The sequence below is a fragment of the Lasioglossum baleicum genome, unplaced genomic scaffold, assembly GCF_051020765.1.
Source record: "Lasioglossum baleicum unplaced genomic scaffold, iyLasBale1 scaffold0213, whole genome shotgun sequence".
NCBI lineage: Eukaryota > Metazoa > Arthropoda > Insecta > Hymenoptera > Halictidae > Lasioglossum > Lasioglossum baleicum.
The window spans coordinates 206,176-226,701 of record NW_027469273.1 but is presented as its reverse complement, the minus strand read 5'-3'; positions in this window follow the sequence as shown (position 1 = coordinate 226,701).

The following is a 20,526-nucleotide window of genomic DNA, read 5'->3' as shown; positions in this document are numbered from 1 at the left end:
CTGGAAATTAGAGTAGAAGGATAGTACGTCGGAGATCATTACCAAATGTTTATAAAGTCAATATTTTACCGGAAACGTTGCCTTCTAATAACCTCATCGCTGCAGAAAGTGTCATGCATAGTGCTTACGGAAACAAATTTGTAGACATTATGGCAAGAGCACATCTCATTTTCTTCTACGAACCGAATAATCGAGAGTCACAACCATCAAGAACGATCCTTCCTTCTTTGGGATTCAAACAGCTGAGACAATAGCTTCACCTACCCTGTTATTCCGATAGTCAATCCATGTATACCAGGAATCAGTCAGCAGTACACTATTGGCTATGGACACCTTAATTCACGGTTGGAATACAAAAGTACACAGCCTAACCCTTGTGCAACGTTACCGATTGGTATTATGTGGAACAGTCTATAGAAAACCTTACCACCCGAGAACCTAACTAGCCGCATCCAGAGTATAACTTCGTGTTCAGAGGATCATATTAGTAAACATTTTAGTGACTGGGATCGAAACTTCATGTATTAATTAGAAGATCGATGGTCAAACTTTTAGAGAGCGATACCACGTTCTTTGAGCTTCGAACGGCTAGGTCAATAGCTTCACATATCCAGTGATTCGGAGAGTCAAAGCAGATATCCCGGGAGAAAATCCACAGTACAGTATTGGCAATAGACCACTTAATTTACGGTATAAATAGTAATATAGATATTCGAAACACCGTAGAACGGTACCAACTGGTATATGTTCATACATTGTATCGGATACCTTGCCTCCGAGAACCTACCCCGCTGCCGAATGTGACTTGTTTAATGTTCGTGAAAACAGATCAGTAGACTCATTAGAAGACGGACACTGTAATGTCATGTATCAATTGAAATATGCAGGTTCAAATCGATCGTGAACGTGTCCACCTCTTTTGAAAGTCAAACGGCTAGGTGATAAGTTTCACCTATCGCGTGATTCGGAAAGTCAAACCAGGTATTGCTGGAGTAAATGCGATGGACAGCACTTCCAATAGACGCCTTATTCACGGCTTGAATAATGAAGTGGACGGCCAATCCGCTCGAGAAGGTTAGCACCTTCCTCGGGAGACGAAATCCTAAGACAATAGCTTCCCCTATCCTGTGATTCGTTGAGTCAAACCAGGTATTCCTGATCGGTGTTAGCAACGGACACTTGAACATACGGCTCGAATATAACCGTAGAACGTCAAACTGTATGAGTGTGTTGCCAATTTGTATGAAGTGAAACGCTTTACTGGAGACCTTACACGCCGACAAACCTAATCCGCTGTATCGAGAGTATAATTTCGTTTTCAGGGAAGCAAATTCATATACACCTTAGTGAGAGGCACCTTCGGTTCATGCACGATTTACAAGATCGAGGGCTAAACCGATCGAGAACGTTGCAACCTTCTGCGAGAGTCGATCCGCTAAGTCAATAGTCTCACGTATCCGGCGATTTCAAGAGTCAAGTCACGTAATCCGGCAGTAAGTCCGCTATACAGCATTGGCAATTGGTACCCTAATTCGCGGAGTGAATATTAAAGTAGAGAGTCAAACCGTTTGGGTGCATTAACAATTGGAGTAAGGTCGAACGATATACCGAAGGCCATACCTTCCAAGAAACTATCCCGATTTAGCGATTATCACGCTTAGTGCTGACGGAAACATATTAGTAGACATTTTAGCAGACGGAAACCTTACCTTTATGTATGAATAGAATAATCGAGAGTCAAACATTTCGAGATCGATCCCTCCTTCTGTACGTGAGGAACGGCTGAGTCAATAGCTTCACCTAACCTGTGATTCCGAAAGTCAAAGGAAGAATTCTGGACGTAAAGCCGCTATGCCGTTTTGGCCTCCTTAACCATATTTCATGGTATAAATGTTAATGTCCAGAGGCAAAGCTTTGTAGGAGGTTACTTATTGATATAGTGTCAAACATCATAGTAAGGCCTTACCTTCTGAGAAGCGTACCCGCTGTATCAAGAATATATCTTCGTGTGCTGAGGTCAAATTAGTATACATTTGAGTGACGGTCATCTTCATTTCATGTATGAATTAGATGGTCGAGTGTCAAACCGTTGGAGAACGATACCACCATCTTTGAGCGCCGAAGAGCTAAGTCAATAGCTTGGTCAATCCTATGAGTGGAAGAGGCAAACTAGTTATTACGGGATTAAATTCACTGTACAGTACTGGTATTAGACAACTTAATTCACGGTTTGAATTTAAAGTAGGGAGATACAAATTTTGAGAACGTTAACAATTGATATGTGGTCCAACGCCACACTGATGGCCTAATCCACCGAAAGCATATCCCGCTGTATTGAGAGTATAAAATCGAATTGAGGGAAACAAATTAATTTACAATTTAGTGACGGTCACCTTCACTTCATGTATTAATTAGAATATCCCGGGTAAAACCGCTCGAGAATGTTGCCCCCTTCTCTCAGAGTCGAACGGCTAAGTCCATAGCTTGACGTATGCATATATTCTAAGAGCCAAACCATGTATTCCCGAAGTAAATGTTACTAATCTGCTACCTTGAACACTGAGCAAGACACTTGCTGTAACGGTTTGGACTTCTCGGAAGGTATGGCCATCGGTAAGAAGTTTGACTCTAAATTAAAAGGTAAAGATCTATAACCGTTGGACGCATTACCATCATACTAATACCGTGAAATATATTGTCACAGCGGATGTGCTCCCAGAATACCTGGTTTTACTTTCGGAATCACAGGATAGCAGATGCTATCGTCATAGCCGTTCCACTCGCAGCGAACGTGGTAAAGCTGTCAACGGTTTGACCCGAGATCTCCTACTTCATTCGCGGAACTATGGTGACCGCCTATATTATGTATACTAATGTGCTTCTCTGGTCACGAAGTGTTACTCTCGATCCAGCGGTTGAAGTTCGCGGAAGTTGAGGCCCTCGGTAAAACGTTTGACTTTACGCAAATTGCTAACGTTATCAGACGGTATAACGTCATACCTTAATATTCAAACCGTGAACTAAGGATTCGATTGCCAATGCTGTTCCTTCGATTTACGCTCGGAATACTTGGTTTGATTCACGGAAACACTGGATAGGTGAAGCTACATTTTTGGCTGTTTGACTCTCAAAGAAGGCGGAAACGATCTCGAAACTACACTAACTTCTAATACAAACAGGAAACTGCGGTTCGAGTTTCTAAAATGTATAATCATATCCTTCTCTGTTCTCGAAGTTATACTCTCGTTACAGCGGGTGAAATTTTCGACGGATAAGTTCTTGTGTAGAACGTTCGACTTTATAGTAATTGGTAACGTTCTACAACGGTTTGGTATTCTGCATTAATATTCAAGCCGTTAACTAAGGTGTCTAATGGCAATACTGTTCTGGGTATTTGTTATTATCTAGTATTACCCTCGGAGTCACAGGATAGGTGAAGCCATTGCTTAGAAGTTCGATGCTCAAAGTGGGTGGTAACATTCCCGAATGGTTCGACCAGCGATCTTCTAATTCATACATGAAAATACACCGACCGTCAGTAAAATGCATAGTAGTTTGCATCTCTGAACATGGTTTTACGCTCTCGATACAGCAGGTTGCTTATCGGAAGGTTAGGTATTCGGTAAGCATAATTACTTTATACGAATTGATATTGTTCTCCGACCGTTTAACTCAATACTTTATCATTTATACCGAGCATTAGGCTGCCTATAGCCAAACGTGTCCAGCGGACTTACTCCCGGAATACCAGTTTTTCCTCCCGGAATTGCAGGGTAGGTGAAGTTACTGACTTAGCAGTTCATCTCACACAGAAGGTGGCAACGTTCTCGAACGTATTAACCCTCGACATTCTGACTCGTACATGAAGTCAGGGTGTTCGTCACGGAAGTGAATACTAATTTCGCTCACTGAACACGAAGTTATACTCTCGAGCCAGATGGTTAGCTTTTCGGAGGGTATGGTCTTCGGTAAAAGGTTTCACTTTATAGCAATTGGTAGCGTTCCCAAACGGTTTGACGCTCTACTTTAATACTTAAACCGTGAACTACGGTCTCTATTGCCTAAACCATTCAGCGGATTTACTCACGCAGTACATATTTGACCCAGGGAATCTCAGGATATGTACGGCTATAGACTTAGCCGTTCTTTTCTCTCAGTAGGTGTAACGTTCTCGATCGGTTTGACGCACAATCTTATAATTCATACATGAAATTTGATGTTCCCGTCGCTAAAACGTGAACTAATTCCTGTCCCTGCAAACGCTGTAATGTTCTCGATACAGCGGGTTACTTTTTCGGAGGGTACGGTCATCGGTAAAGTGGATTACTTCATTGAAATTGGTAACGATCTCACACGGTGTAGCGCTCTATTTTAATATTAAATCCGCGAGTTATGGTGTCTATTGCCAACACTGTACACCGCAATAGCGGACGGAAAATATCTGGCTTGACTTTCGGTACCACAGGATATGTGAAGTTATTGACTTAGCCGTTCGTCTCTGACGGAAGGTGGCAACGTTCTCCAACGGTTAGAATCTAGATTTTGACATTTATACGTGAAAATCTGGTGTCCGTCTGCTAACATGTCTAGTAATTTGTTTCCGTGAACATTAAACAAGTCACACGCTACAGCGGGTTATGTTCTCGGAACGAAGGGTATTCGGTAAAATGAATGACGTAATAAGAATTGGTAATTTTTGCCGATATTTCGACATACTACTTTAATATTCAAACGGTGAACCAAGGTGTCAATTGCCAATACACTTCAGCGGACTCTCCATCGGATTATAATGTTTGACTCTCTGAATCACAGGATTGGTGAAGCTATTGACTTAGCCGTTCGTCCCGCACAGAAGATGGTAACGTTATCGAACGGTTTGACCCTCTGTCTTCTAATTCATTCACGACGATAAGGTGTCCATCACAGAAATGAACACTAATTTCTTTCTCTTAACTCGAAGTTATATTATCGATACATCGGGTTCGGCTTTCGGAGTGTTAGGTCTTCCGTCAAACGTTTGTCTTTATACCAATAGTATCGATGTCAAGCAGTTTGACGCTCCGCATTGATATTCATCCGTGAATTAGGGTGCCTGTTGCCAATAATGTTCAGCGGATATACTACCGGGATAGATGTAGAGATTTTCGGAATCACAGGATATGTGAAGGTATTGACCAAGCAGTTCGAACCTACAAGAAGTTGGTAACGGTCTTGGGCCGTTTGACCATCGATCGTCGTATTGTTACATGAAATTAAGGTGTCCGTCTACTAAAATGCCTACTAGCTTGTTCCTGCGGACCCGAAGCTGGGCAATCGCGATGACGGCTTGCGGTATCGGAATGTAAGGTGTAGGTTAAAAAGAATGTGATAATAACAATTGGTTTTGTTCTCCAACGGATTGCCCCTCTACTTTAATATTCAAACCGTGAATTATTGTTCTTATTGCCAACACACTTCAGTGGATTCACTCAAGGAATTAGAGGCATGACTCTTGGAAACACAGGATATGTAACGCTATTGACTTGTCTGTTCTAGTACGATGGAATGAGGTAACGGTCACGAACGGTTTCACCCTCGATCTTCTTCTTTCATACTGAAATTAAGGTCCCCGTCACTAAGATGTTTACTAATTAGATCATCTGATCTCATAGATCTACTCCCATACGGCGGGCTATCTTCTCGGAAGGAAAGGTATTCGTTAAAAGGATTGACTGTATATGAACAGGTAATGATCTCCAAAGGTTTGTCTATCTAGCTTAATATTCATGACATGAATTATCGTGTCCATTTCCAATACTGTTCAGCGTACTGATTTCCGGGATACCAAGCTTGACTCTCCGAATCACACAGGATAGATAAAGCTACTGAATTAGCTGAGCGACACTAGAAAAAGGTTATGACGTTTTCGCACGGATTGACTCGCGATTTTGTTATGCGTACATGAAATTACGTTGCCCATCTATAGAATGAATACTTATTTGCTTCAGGAAACACGACGCTATATATTCCATACGGTGGAATAGGTCCTCTTAAGGTAAGGTCTTCGGTAGGAGGATGGGCTATATACCAATACGTAACGTTCTACATCGGTTTGACTCTGTACCTCAATATCTACAGCCTGAAATAGCGTGTCTAATGCCAATGATGTGCGACGGCTTTACTCCAGGAATGCCTGGCTTGGCTCTAGCAGTCGCAGAATGGGTGAAGCTATTGAGTTATCCCCTCGTCTCTCAATGATTGTGCTATCGTTCTCGGACGGTTTGACCCTTAACCTTCTAATTCATACATGATCATAACAATCTCGTCACTAAGATGTACATTAACTTGCTTCTCAGAGTACGAAGTTATACTCTCGATACAGCTGGAATAGTTTTTCGGTGGTCTACGGTAAAACGTTTGACTATATGCCAATTGGTATCGATCTCAAACGATTTGGACCTCTAGTTTAATATTCAAACCGTGAATAAAGGTGTCACCAATATGAGTTATACTGACTATGAGTTATACTGTCGTTACAGCGGGTTAGCTTCACGAAGGTAAGGCCTTCTGTGAATGGTTTGACTCCATGTCAATTGGTAACGTGCTTCAACGGTGTGACAGTGTACTTTAATATTTATACCGAGAAATAGGGTGCCTAATGCCCATACTGAACAGCAGATTTACTAGCGGAATACCTGATTTGTCTCTGGGAATCATAATACAATTGAAGCTATTAACTTGGCCGTTTGAACCTGAAAGAACGGGATAACGTTCTCAATGGAATTGAGCCTCGATTTACTAATTCATACATGAAATTATGGCGCCCCCCTCTACAATGTATACTACTATGTTCCTCTGACCACGAAGTTATACCCTCCGTACAGCGGGATAGGTTTCGGTAGGGTCTTGTGTAACATGTTTGACCGTATACCAATTGGCAACGATCTCAAACGGTGTGATGCTATACTGTAATATAGAAACCGTGAATTATGGTTATCACTGCCAGTACTGTTCAGCGGATTTATTAAGGGAATAAATGCACTGTCTCTCCGAAACACAGTATTGGTGCACCTATTGGCTTAGATGAGCGATTGTCTAAGTGATGATAACATTCTGGAAAGGTTTGACGCACTCTGTTCGTATGGACACTCGAAATTATGGTGCCGGGTACTAAAATATATACTACTTCGGTTCTCTGAACGCGAAGTTATACTCTTGATACAGTGGGTAAGGTTCTCGGAATGTATGGCCTTCGGTAAAAAGTTTGACTCTAAACCAACAGGTAACGATCTAGGACGGCTGGAGTCTGTACATTAATATGCAAACCGCGAATGATGGTGTCAATTGGCAATAATCATATGCGGATTTACTCACTGAATACCTGGTTTGACTCTCAGAATCACAGGATAGGTGAAGCGACTGACTTAGCTGTTTGTCTCTAACGTAAGGTGTTAAGGTTCTCGAGCGGTTAGACACTCGGTCTTTTCATAAATACATGTAATTAAGGTGCTCCTCCCTTAAATGTATACTAGTTTGTACTTATGAACACGGCGTTATACTCTCAATACAGCGGACTTGTCTTTCGGAGGGTAAGCACTCTGTAAGAAGTTTGACCCTATACCAGCATGTATAGCTATATAACGGCTTGACGGCCTGCTTTAATATTCCAACCGTGAATAAAAGTTTTTATTTTCAATGGTATTCAGCGGATTTTCTCCCGGAATACCAGGAATAACTATCGGAATCACAGGATAAGTGATGCTATTGACTTAGCCTTCCGAATCTCAAAGAGGGTGGTATCGTTCTGTAACGAATTGACCCTCGATCTTCTAAATAATACATAAAATTACGGGGCCTGTCACTAAGATGCATACTAAATTGCATCCTTCAACACGATGTTATACTCTCGATACAGAGGATTTGGTCCTCGGATGGTAAGGCCTTCGGGAAAACGTTTGACCCCTATACCTATATGTAACGTTCTACAACGGATTGACATTGCACTTTAATACTCATACCGTGAATTTAGGTGTGTTTTGCCAATCCTGTTCAGCGCATTTACACCCGGAATAACTGTTTATACTCATGCTATCACTGGTTAGATGAAGTTATATCGAGGTCTTGTAGTTGACATGGCAGCTCGAAGCTGCATTACTGTATGGTTTCAGTCAATTCCTTATACTTGATTTTGTACCATATGCATTCTGTCCCTGTTTTCTATTTATTTATAGGTACTGCAACTTACTGTTGTTCTATTTTCGTTCTTGTTCGAAATTTATAATTTTTATGTAAAAAAAATTGTATTTCTTAGTAAAGGTGCCTTTGAAATCAGTCGAGTGTACGTTTATGACATTATCTTGTTAAAAATACTATTATTTTATATGATTGTCTGTATAAGTGCCTACTCTGTCGGAGCGACACGGCTGGAGAGATCCTGTATTTGCGTTAGGTAGATCGGAGCGGAACTAGAGTATGATGTACGTTAACTTCTTTAACCTTGATATTGTACCGTAAACACATTTCGCTGTTTTCTATTTATTTCTACGTACTGCAATTTACACGTATGATATTTCCGATTTACTTCAAAATATCCAATTGTGAATACCAAAAATTGTATTTTTCAGTAAATGTGTCTTCGGAATTATGTGAGTGTACGTTTATGACAATATTTTGCCAATCTTATTGTTGTTTTATATTAGTGCCTTTATGCGTACTTACACATCCGGTGCGACAAGACAAAAGTGGACTTGCCGTTGTGTTCGCAGATCGGAGCGACAATACTGGCTGGTATTCGTTAATTTCCTTAATCATGGTAACGTAACGTATGCAATTTTTTCGTTTTTCTGTTTAATACTACATATCGTTATTAACTGTTTTGATATTTCCGATTTCTTCCAAAATTCCAGTTGATAATTTCAAAAATTGTATTTCTTAGTAAAATTGTATCTGGAAATAGTTGCGTGTACGTATATGCCAATATTTTGATATACATATTGTTATTTTATACGGTTGTCTGTGAACGTGCCAACGCTGCCGAAGAGACACTAATCGCGATGTCCTATATTTGCGTACGACAGATCGAATCGGCACTACTGGAGGGTCGTAGTTAATTTCGTTAAACATAATTTTGTATGGTGTGCATTTAATCCCGGACATCCATTTATTTAATAATACTGTAATTGACTGCTTTCATATCTTCGATTTTTATTCAAAATTGTCAATATTCAATTTTCAGAATAGTATTCCTTAATAATATTGTCTTTTGAGTTATTTGAGTTATTTGAGTTTACGTTTATGACAATATTATGTTAAACTTATTGTTATTTCATATGATTGTCTGTATATGTACCATGATTACAGCGCGACACGAGTGGAGTGGTCTAGTAATTGCGATCGGTATATCGGAGCGACACTACTCTATGAGCTTCGTTAATTCCTTCAACCATAATACTATACCGTTTGGATCTCTTCCCAGTCTTCCATTTATTTATACATGCTGTATATCACGGTTATGGTTCTTCGACTTTTTTCATAATTTACAGGTTCAGTTTAAACATTTGTATTTCGTAGGAAATGTTTCTTTGGAATTAGTTAAGTGTACGTTTATGACAATAGTTTGTTATATCTTACGTTATTTTCTCATGGTCTGTATACCTAACTACGATGCCGGATCGGGACGACTGGCGACGTATTGCAGTTGCGTACAGCAGATTGGGGCGGCACTACTGGATGGAATTTGTTAATTTCCTTAACCTTGATGTAGTACAGTATGAATTTTTTGCCAGCCTTCCATTTATTTATGCAGACTCTTATTTATTGAATTGATATTTACAATTATCTTAAAAACTTTTAATCCTTAGTCTAAAAATTTGTAATTTTCTGTAAAACTGACTTTGGAATTAGTTCAGTGTGCGAGTGTGATATCAGTTTTTTAATCTTATTGTTATTTTATACAATTGTGTGTATAGGTACCCACACTTCCGGAACAGCGCGGCTGTAGGGGTCTTCATGTTGCGCACCGCAAATCTAAGCGGCACTGTTGGTTGGTCTAAGTTAATTTCTTTAGTCTTGAGATTGTACAGTATGCATTTTTCCCAGCATTCCATTTATTTATGCATACCGTAATTTATTGTTGTGATATTTTCAATTTCATTGAAAATTTCAAATTTTTATTTTCAGAAATTGTATTTATCGTCGAAAGTGTCTTATAAATTAGTCGACTGTACGTTTATGCGAATATTAGGATGAAACTTATTTTTACTTTACACAATTGTCTGTTATGGTCCTGCAGGTGCGTTCGGCATATCGGAATTACACTAAGGTATTATCTTCGATAATTTCTCTAACCTTGATATTGTGCCGAATGCATCCTTTCGATATTCACTATTTATTATTACATCATGTGACCTACTGCCATGATATTTTCGATTTTATTCAAACGCTCCAATTTTTTATTTCAGAAATTGTATTTTTTAGGAGAAGCGAAAATATCACAGTAGTGACTTAGAGTATGTTCAAATAAATGAAAAACTGAGAAAAATTTCTTACTGTGCAATATCAAGGTTAAAAACATTATCGATGAACATCCAGTAGTGTCGCTCCGATCTGTCGTACGCAACTGCAAAGCCACTACAGCCCTGTCTTTGCGGAAGCGTAGGTGCGCATACAGGCAACCGTATGAAATGACAGTATGTACAGCAAAATATTATCATAATTGTACACTTAAATAGATCCAAAGATACTTTTAGTAAGAAATACAATATTTTAAATAAAAATTGGAAACATCGGAGGAAATTAAGGATATCGTAATAGTAAATTACGGTATTTCTAGATAAACAGAGAATTGCGAAAGACTGAATACGGTACGACATTATTTTTAAAGTTATTAACGACGACCATCCAGTTGTGCCGCTTCGATCTGCCTACGCAACTACAACGCATCCACATTCGTGTCGCACCGGCAGCGTAGGATCGTGTACAGGCAATCAAATAATACAGGCAACAAATTGTCTTAAATAATGTCATAAACGTACACTCAACTGATTCCAAAGGCACCATTACTACGAAGAAATTTGTGAATTTAGAAATTAGAAGCTATGAGAAAAACCGAACATAACAAAACAGTAAATTACAGTACGTATAAATAAATGGAGGACTGGGAAACAATGCATACGGTTCAGAGTCGTGGATCGATAAATTATCGAAAATCATGCAGTAGTGTAGCATTGATATGCCGAATGAAACTAGAAGACCATTCTAGTCGTGTATATTTGGCAGCGTAGGTACGTATATAGACAATCATATATAATAACAGAGAATTTAACATGATATTGTCAAAAACCTAAACTCACATAACACAAAAGAAATATTTATTAAGAAATACTGTTTTTTAAAACAAAATTGAAAGCATTGAAAAACATGGAAAATATCATAAATGTGAACTACATCATGTAGGGATAAATGGAAGACTGCGAAAGATTGCATACGGAACAACATTAAGGTTAAAGGATCTAACTAAGACCATTCAGCAGGATCGATCCGTTCTGTCGGACGCTACAACAAGACCTCGCCAGTCGTGTCGCACAAACGGCGTAGCGACGTGTACAGTCAATCATATGAAATAACATTATATTTAATAAAATACTGTCACTAACGAAGACTCAACAAGTTCCAATGACACTTTTACTAGTAAACAAATTTTTTTAACTAATGGTGGAAAATTTTGAAACAAATTGAAAATATCATAACAGTAAGTCACAGCATGTATAAATAAATGGAAGACTGGAAACAATGCATACGGTACCGTATCGTGGATAGATAAATTATCGAAAATCACGCAGTAGTGTCTCACCGATATACCGAATGACACTGCAAGACCACTCTATTCGTGACGCTCACGAAGCATAGATACGTATTCAGATAATCATGTAAAATAACAATAAGTTTAACAAAATAATGTCATAAACGTGCACTGCACTAATTCCAAAGGCACTTGTATTCAGAAATACAATTTTTTCAACTATAAATAGACAATTTCGAAAAAAATTGTAATGATATTAACAGTAAATTGCAGTATTTGTATATAAATATAAAAATGAGAACGAATAGCTTGCGGTTTAACATCATGTCTTAAGAAATTAACGGAGACCATACAGTAGTGTTTCTCGATCTGCCGTACCATCATTCACTGTTCGAATATTGTAGCAGGAGGTCAAGCCATTCTAGAACTTTACCCATTCGAATACAGGCCGACTTGTTACCGGAGGCCATTCCATCCGAGAAGAAAGCCCGCTTTATTGAGGGTATTACTTCCTGTTGCGAGAAGCAAATTAGTAGGCATTTAAGTGACGGGCACCTTAACTTCGTGTATGCATTAGAAGATCGGAACACAGACTGATCATGAACATTACAGCCCCCTTTGAGAATGGAACGGCCAAGTGAATAACTTCACCTATCCCCTGATTCCGAGGGTCCACCCAGGAAAACCGAGAAGTAAGTCCTCGAAACAGAATTGGTAGTTGACACCTTCTTTCGCAGTTTGAATATTAGTATAGAGCGGCAAACTGTTTGAGAGCGATACCAATTGGTATAATGTCAAACGTCTTAGCAACGACCTTACCCTCCGAGAAACTAACCCGCTGCATCGATAGTATACCTTCGCGTTCAGAGTTACAAATTAGTTTATATTCTAGTGGCGGGCTCCTTAATTTCAGTTACGAATAAGAGGATCGAGCGTCAAACCGTCTGAGAACGTTACCAATTTGTACAACGTCATATTCTTTACCGATGACCTTACCATACCAGATACTATCGCAGAGTATCGAGAAATTAACTTCGTGCTCAGAGATACAAATAACTATACACTTTAGAGGGGGGCAACTTGATATCATGTATGAATGAGAAGATCGCGCGTCAAACAGTTGGAGAACGTTTCCAATTCGTATGAAGTCAAACGCTTTACTGGAGAACTTACACGCCGAAAGCCTAACCAGTTGCATCGAGATTATTACTTATTGTTCAGAAAATTAAATTAGTATTCATTACAGTGATGTAATCACTGACCTTATCTTCGTGTATGAATTAGAAGATCTAAGGTCAAGCTGTTCCAGAACATTTCCACCTTCAGTGTTGCCAAGAGACATCTTAATACACGTCATGAATACTGAGGTAAAGAGTCAAGCCGTAGGTGACCTTTGCATGTTGGTAAAAGGTCATTCTTTTTACAGACCACCTTAACTTCCATAAACATAACCGGCGGCAGGAATCGTCCTGCTTTTTGTTGAGAGTAACGAATTAATATTGAATTTGGTGACGCGCACCCTAATTTCATGTATGAATATGAAGATCGAGGGTCAAACAATTCGAGAATGTTACCAGTCTCTGTGAGACACGAACGGCGAAGCCAATAGCCTCAAGTATCCTGTGATTCCGAAAGCTAAACCTGATATTCCGGGCGTAAATGCGCTTTACAGTATTGGCTATAGAAATCTCAATTCGCGGTTTGACTATTAGGGCAGGCCATTATGCCTTTGTAGATCGTAACCAATACGTGTAGGATCAATCTTCTTTCAGAATGCCTTACCCGCCGAAAAACTGACCAGCTGTGTCGAAAGTATAACACCGTGTTCAGAGGTACGGAGTGCTATACATTTTAGTGTCGAACACCTTAATTTCATGCCTGAATTAAACGCACGAGGGTCCAACCTCTCCAAAAAATTACGACCATCTGTTGAGAAACGGACGGCCTTCAACCATACATCGATTCCGAGAGTCAATCCGCTGTAGACTATTGGCAATGAACACTTTAGTTCATGGTTTGAATACAAAAGAACCGAGACTAACCCTTGTCTAACGTTACCGATTAGTATAATGTCAAACATACTACAGAAGACCTTACCCTCCGAGAACCTAACTTGCTCTATGGAGAGAATGACTTCGCGCTCAGAAAAACAAATTAGTGGAGATTTCAGTGACGGGCACATTGACATCAAGTCTGAATGAGAGGATCGAGGGTCATACCGTTCGAGAGGGTCGCCGACTTCTATGGGAGACGAACGGATAAGTCAATAACTTCACCTATCGTGTGGTTGGGAGTGTCAAACCAGGTGTACCGGGAAATCGTCCGCTGATGTGTTTTGGCATTACGAACCTCAATTAGCGGTTCTAATATTAAAGTAGAGCGTCACTCCATTTGGGAATCTTACCAATTGGTATAGAGTTAAACATTTTACTGAAGACCTTAACCTGCGAATGTTTAATCCTCTGTATCGAGGGTATTACTTCGTGATCAGGGAAACACATTAGTAAACATTTTAGTGTTTGGCATCGTAGGTTCTTGTATGAATTACACTATAGACGGTCAAACAGTCCGAGAACGGTACCACACTCTAGAGGATCGAACGGATAAGTCATTAGCTACACCCATCCTGTGAACTCCAGAATAAAACCAATTATTCCGTGAGTAAATCAGCTGAACAGTATTTGCATAATTGCTGAACATTTGCAGAGTCAAACCGTTGCAGAAGGATTCCTATTGGTTGAGAGTCAAACATTACACCGAGGGCCTTACTTTTCGTGAACCAAACCCACTGTATCGAAAGTATTACCACGCGATCAGGGAGATAAATTAGTATATATCTTAGTATCGGAAATCTTAATTGCATGCAAGAATAAGTAGATCTAGGGTCAAACCTCTCGAGCACGATATTACCTTCCTGTAGGGTCGATCGGCTAACGTTACTACCTTCTGTGAGAGACGAACGGCTATAACAGTAGCATCAGCTATCCTGTGATTCTGAGGATCAAATTAGGTAATCCGTGAGTAAATCCCCTGAACAGTATTGGCAGTAGACGCTTTGATGCAAGGTTTGAATATAAAAGTCGCAAGTCAAATCTTTGTAGAACGTTACCTATTCGTATGGCGTCAAACTTTTTACAGAAGGCCATACGTTCCGAGAAGCCCAACCCGCTGCAGCAAGTGTCTTGTTCATTATTGAAGGAATTAAATTAGTAGCATTTACTCCAGGGATACATGGATTGACTCTTAGAATATTGGAATAGGTCAAGCTATGGGCTTAGCCGTTCGTCTCCCAAGGAAGGTGGTAACGTTCTGCAACGCTTTGACTTTCGATGGTGATATTGACGCACAATCATGTGGTGTTCGCTCTCTAAGATGCCAAATAATATATTACAGTCCACATTAAGCATGACATTCGCTACAGCGGGTTAAGTTCTCTGAAGGAATGGCATTCGGTGAAAGAAATGACTTTTTGGGTATGTGTTGTGTTCTCCGTCAGTTTGACTCCTACATTAATACTCATACAGTGAATTGAAGTCTCCATTGTCCAATTCCGTGCAGCGGAGTTTACTACAGGGATACCTGATTTGACGCTCGGAATCACAGGATACGTGAAGCTATTGAGTTAACAGTTTGAACCTCAAGGAAGGTGGTAACGTTCTGGAACGATTTGACCCTCGATCTTTTAACTCATACTTGAAATTCTGCTGCCCGCCACTAAAATGAATGCTAATTTGTTTCCCGAAACGCGAAGTTATACACTCGATACAGCGGGTTATTTTCTCGGCTGGTAATGTCTTCGGTGGGATGTGTGACTTTATACGAATTTGTAACGTTCTCAATCGGTTTGACGCTCCACTGTATTATGCTAACCGCGAACAAAGGTGTCCATTTCCAATATAATACGTCGGATTTACTCCCGATCAACCTGGCTTGAGTATCAGAATCACAGGACAGATGTAGCTATTCACTTAGCTGTTCGACTCTCAAGGAAGGCGGAAACATTCACGGACGGTTTGCCCACAATATTCGTATATACGCATGAGAATAATGTGTCCGTCTGCTAGAATGTCTACTAACTTGATCACCTGAAAACGATGCAACGCAATCGCTGCAGCGGTTTGGCTTCTCGGAAGGTAAGATATTGGATAAAAGGAAGGACTTAATTCCAATTGGTAATGTTCTCCGTCGGTTCCACTTTCAACCATAATATTCTGTACGTGATTTAATTTGTCTATTGCCAGTACAGATCAGTGGATTTAATCCCGGAGTACATTGTTTGACTCTCGGTACCACAGGATAGATGAGGCTATTGACATAGATATGTGCAACTCTCAGAAAAGGTGATAACGTTCTCCAGTTGTTTGACTCTCGAACTTCTTATTCATAATTGAAATTAAGGTACCCCACCTCTAAAATGGGTACTAATTACATTCTCTGAGCACGATGTTATACTCTCGAAACAGCGGCTTATCTTCTCCGAAGGTTAGGCCATCGGTAAAGTGTTATACTTTATAGTAATTGACAATGCTCCCACACGCTTTGACGCACTACTTCACTGTACAAACCTTGAATTCAGGTGTCTTGTGGCAATAATGATCAGTGGTTTTATTCCAATGACACCTGGTTTGACGCTGGGAATCACTGGATAGGTGAAGCTATTGACATAGCCGTTCGACTCAGAAAGAAGTGGGTAAAGTTCAGAAACGGTTTTGCAGTCGTTTTGATATTCATACATGAAAGATACATTTCCGACAGCTAATACGTGTAGTGATCTGTTTCCTTGAGCATTAAGTACCGCACTCGCAGAAGCATGCTATATTCTCAAACAATACTGTATTCGGTGAAAAAGGTGACTTTGTACGAATTGATAATGATCTCCGACAGTTGGACACTGTTCTTCAGTATTCATACCGTGAATAATGGTGTATACTGCAAAACAGTTCTGCGGCTTTTCACCAGGGGTTCTTTTTGTGACTCTCGGTATCACAGGATAGGTGTAGCTACCAACTAAGCTCTGTCCGACACACAAGAAAGGTCGTCACGTTCACCAGCGGTTTGACATTTGATCATCGTATTCATACATGAAATTAAGGTGCCCCGCACTACAATGTGTACTAATCTATATCTCTGAACAGGAGGTTACTCTCTCGATACAGCCAGCTACGTTCGTGGAAAGTATGGTCTTCGGTAAAACGTTTTACTGTATAGCAATTGAATACGTAGTCGAACGGATTGTCTCCCTACTTTGATATTCATACCGTGAAGTGAATCGTTTGTTGCCGATACTGTTCATTGAATATACTCGCGGAATAACTTGTTTGGCTCTTGGAATTTGGCTCAGGATACGTGAAGATATTGCCTTAGCTATGAGTCTCGCAAGAAAGGTGTAAACGTTGTTGGAAGGTTTTACTATCGATTTTCCTGTTCATATCGGAAATTAAGGTGCATGTCACTAAAGTGTATACTAATTTCCTTTTCTGCACACGAACTAATACTCTCTATCCAACGGAATATGGTCTCCAAAGGCAGGGCCTTCGGTAAAAAGTTTGACAGTATACCAATATGTAACGTTCTACATCGGTGTGACGTACTGTATTAATATACGATCCGCGAATTAAGGTATCTATTGCGAATACTGTACTGTGCATTTATTCATGAAATAACTAGTTTGACTTTCGAAATCACTGGATGTATGAAGCTATGGACGAAGTCGTTTAAATCTCAAAGAATGTGGTAATTCTCTCGAACGGTTTAACGATCGATCTCCATATTCATAATGAAATTATGGTCCCCGTCACAAAAATGTTCACTAATTTCATCCCATGAATACGACGTTATACTCTCGGTTCTGCATTGTACCGTCTCCGACGGTTGGGCTATCCGTAAGGTGTTTGTCTCTATACCAATAGCTAACGCTTTACAACGGCTTGACTGGCTGATTCTATATGCAAACCGTGAAATAAGGCGTCTATTGCCAATACTGTTCTTTGTATATACTACAGAAATACCTGGCATGACTATCGGAATAGCAGGATCGGTGATGGAACTCACTTAGCTGTGCGAATCTCAAAGGTGGTGATAACGTCCTCGAACGGTTTACCTCGCAATCTCCTTATTCACCAACGAGATTTAGGTATCCGTCGTTTAAATGAATACAAATTTTCTTCTATATGCACGTAGTTATACCCTCGATACACCGGGCTTGAATCATGGAAAGTACGGTGACCGTGAAGATGTTTGTTGTCAAACCAATTGGTAAAGTTCTCCTACAGTTTGCCGCTCAACTTTCAAATGCATACCGCGAATTATATCTGTGTATTGCCAATACTGTTCATCAGACTTTCTCCCGGAATACACGGTCTGACCCTGGAAATGGCTGGATTGGAGAAGCTATAGACCTAGCCGCCCGATTCTCAAGGCTGGTGGAAACGTTCTGAAACGATTTGACACTTTATCCAGTAATTCATACATGGAAGTAAGTTGCACGACACTAAGATGTACAATACTCTATCTCTCTAACGGCGAATTTATACACACGATGCAGCCGGTTAGCTTCTCGGAGGTTGATGTCTTCGGTAGAATGCGTGACTCTATACCAATAGGGAACGTTGCACAAATGTGTGACACTGTGCTTTAATATTTATACTGGGAAGTAGGTCTTTTGAAGCATCTACGGTACAACCGATTTTCTCCCAGAGTACCCGTTTTGTCTTTCGGAATCACATGATATGAGAAGCATTTGTCTTAGGCGTTCGACAGTCAAAGAGGGCGATAACGTTCCCGTACGGTTTTGCCCTCCATCTTCTAATTTATACATGAAGTTAAGGTGCTCGCCACTAAAATGAAGACTAATTTCTTCCTCTTATCACGAAGTTATACTCTCGGAACAGCGGGTTTGCTTCTCCGTAGGTAAGGCCATCTGTAAACTGTTTGACTTTATTTCAATTGGTAATGCTCTCAAACGGTTTGACGCAATTCTTTACTATTCAAACCGTAGTTTGACTCTCTAAATCATGGGGTAGGTGAAGTGATAGGCTTTGCCGTTCGAACATCAAAGATTGCGGTAACGTCCTTGAACAGTGTGACCCTCGATTTCTACATTATACGTGAAGTCATCGTGCCCGTCACTGAAATGAATACCAATTTCTTTCTCTGAACGCGAACTAATACTCTCCATGAAACCGGCGAGGTTCTCCGAATATAAGGCCTGCGGTAATACGGTTGACTTTATACCAATTGCTAACGCTATCAAACGGTTTGACGCACTACTTTAGTGTTCAAATCATGAATTAAGGTGTCTATTTCCAATAGTGTACAGCGGATGGACTACCGGAATACCTGGTCTGGCGCTCCGTATCACTGGATAGGTGAAGCTATTAACTTAGCCGTTCGTCTCTCGTAGAAGGTGGCAATGTTCTCGTACGGTTTGTTCCTCGATCTTCTAATTCATACAAGAATTTACGGTGCCGTTGCTAAAAGGTATAATAATTCGTTCCACTGATCACAATGTTATACTCTCGATACGGCGCGTTTGATTTTGGAGTGTAAGATCTTCCGTAAATCGTATAATTGTATACCACTTGGCATTGTACTCAAACGGATAGTGGCTCTACTTTGTTATTCTACGCGTGTTTTGGGGTGTCTAATGCGAATACTGTTCAGTGGATTTACTCCCGGGACACCTTTTAAGACGATCGCAATCACAGGATAAGTGCATTTATATACTTAGCCGTTCGACTCCCAAAGAAGGTGGGAACGTTCATGAACGGATTTACTCCCTATTATTCTATTCATACATGAAAAAGAGGTGTCCGTCTGCTGAAATGTCTACTAGTTTGTTTCCGTGAGCACTGGCGAAGACACTTGCCCCAGCGGATTAGGTTCTTGGATGGTAAGGTATCCGGTAACATCTTTGACTTTATACCATCTAGTTATGTTCTCCAATGATTTGACTACCTACTTTAATATTCATAACTCAATTTAAGGTGTCTATTGCCTATACTGTCCAGCGGAATCACTCCCGGAATACCGGGTTCCAAACTCGGATTCACAGGATAGGTGAAGCCATTGACTTAGGTGTGCGAATCTAATAGAAATTTGTTAAGTTCTGGACAAGCATGCATATCGATCTTATTCATGAAATGAAGGTGCCCGTCACTAAAAGGAATAACAGATTGTATTTTATAATACGAATTTAGACATTTTATACAACAGGATAGGGTATCGGAGGGTAAGGTCATCGATAAAAAGTTTGACGATACAACAATATGTAACGTTCGACAAAAAATTGACTATCCACGTTAATATTTGTTCCGTGAGTTATAGCGGTTATTGGTAATATTGTTCTGTGCATTCACTCCAGGAGTACGAAATCTTACTCTCGGAATGACATGATATGAGTACCCACAGATTTAGTTGTTGTACTATAGAAGAAGGTGGAAAAGTTCTCACACCGTTTGCCCCTCGATCCTCCTATTCATATATGCAAATAAGGTGTCCGTGTATCAAACTGTCTACAAATTTGTTCCAGTGAACACTGAGCAAGCCAATCGCTAAAACGACATGGGTCTCGGAAGGTAAGTCCTGCGGTAAAGTGTTTGGCACTATAACAATAGTTAGTGATCTACAAAGGCTTGTCGCTCTACTTTAATATTCATGCCGTGAATGAACGCGTCCATTGGTAATACTGCTCTGTGGATTGACTTCCGGAATACCTGGTCTGACCGTCGGAATCGCATGATAGTTAT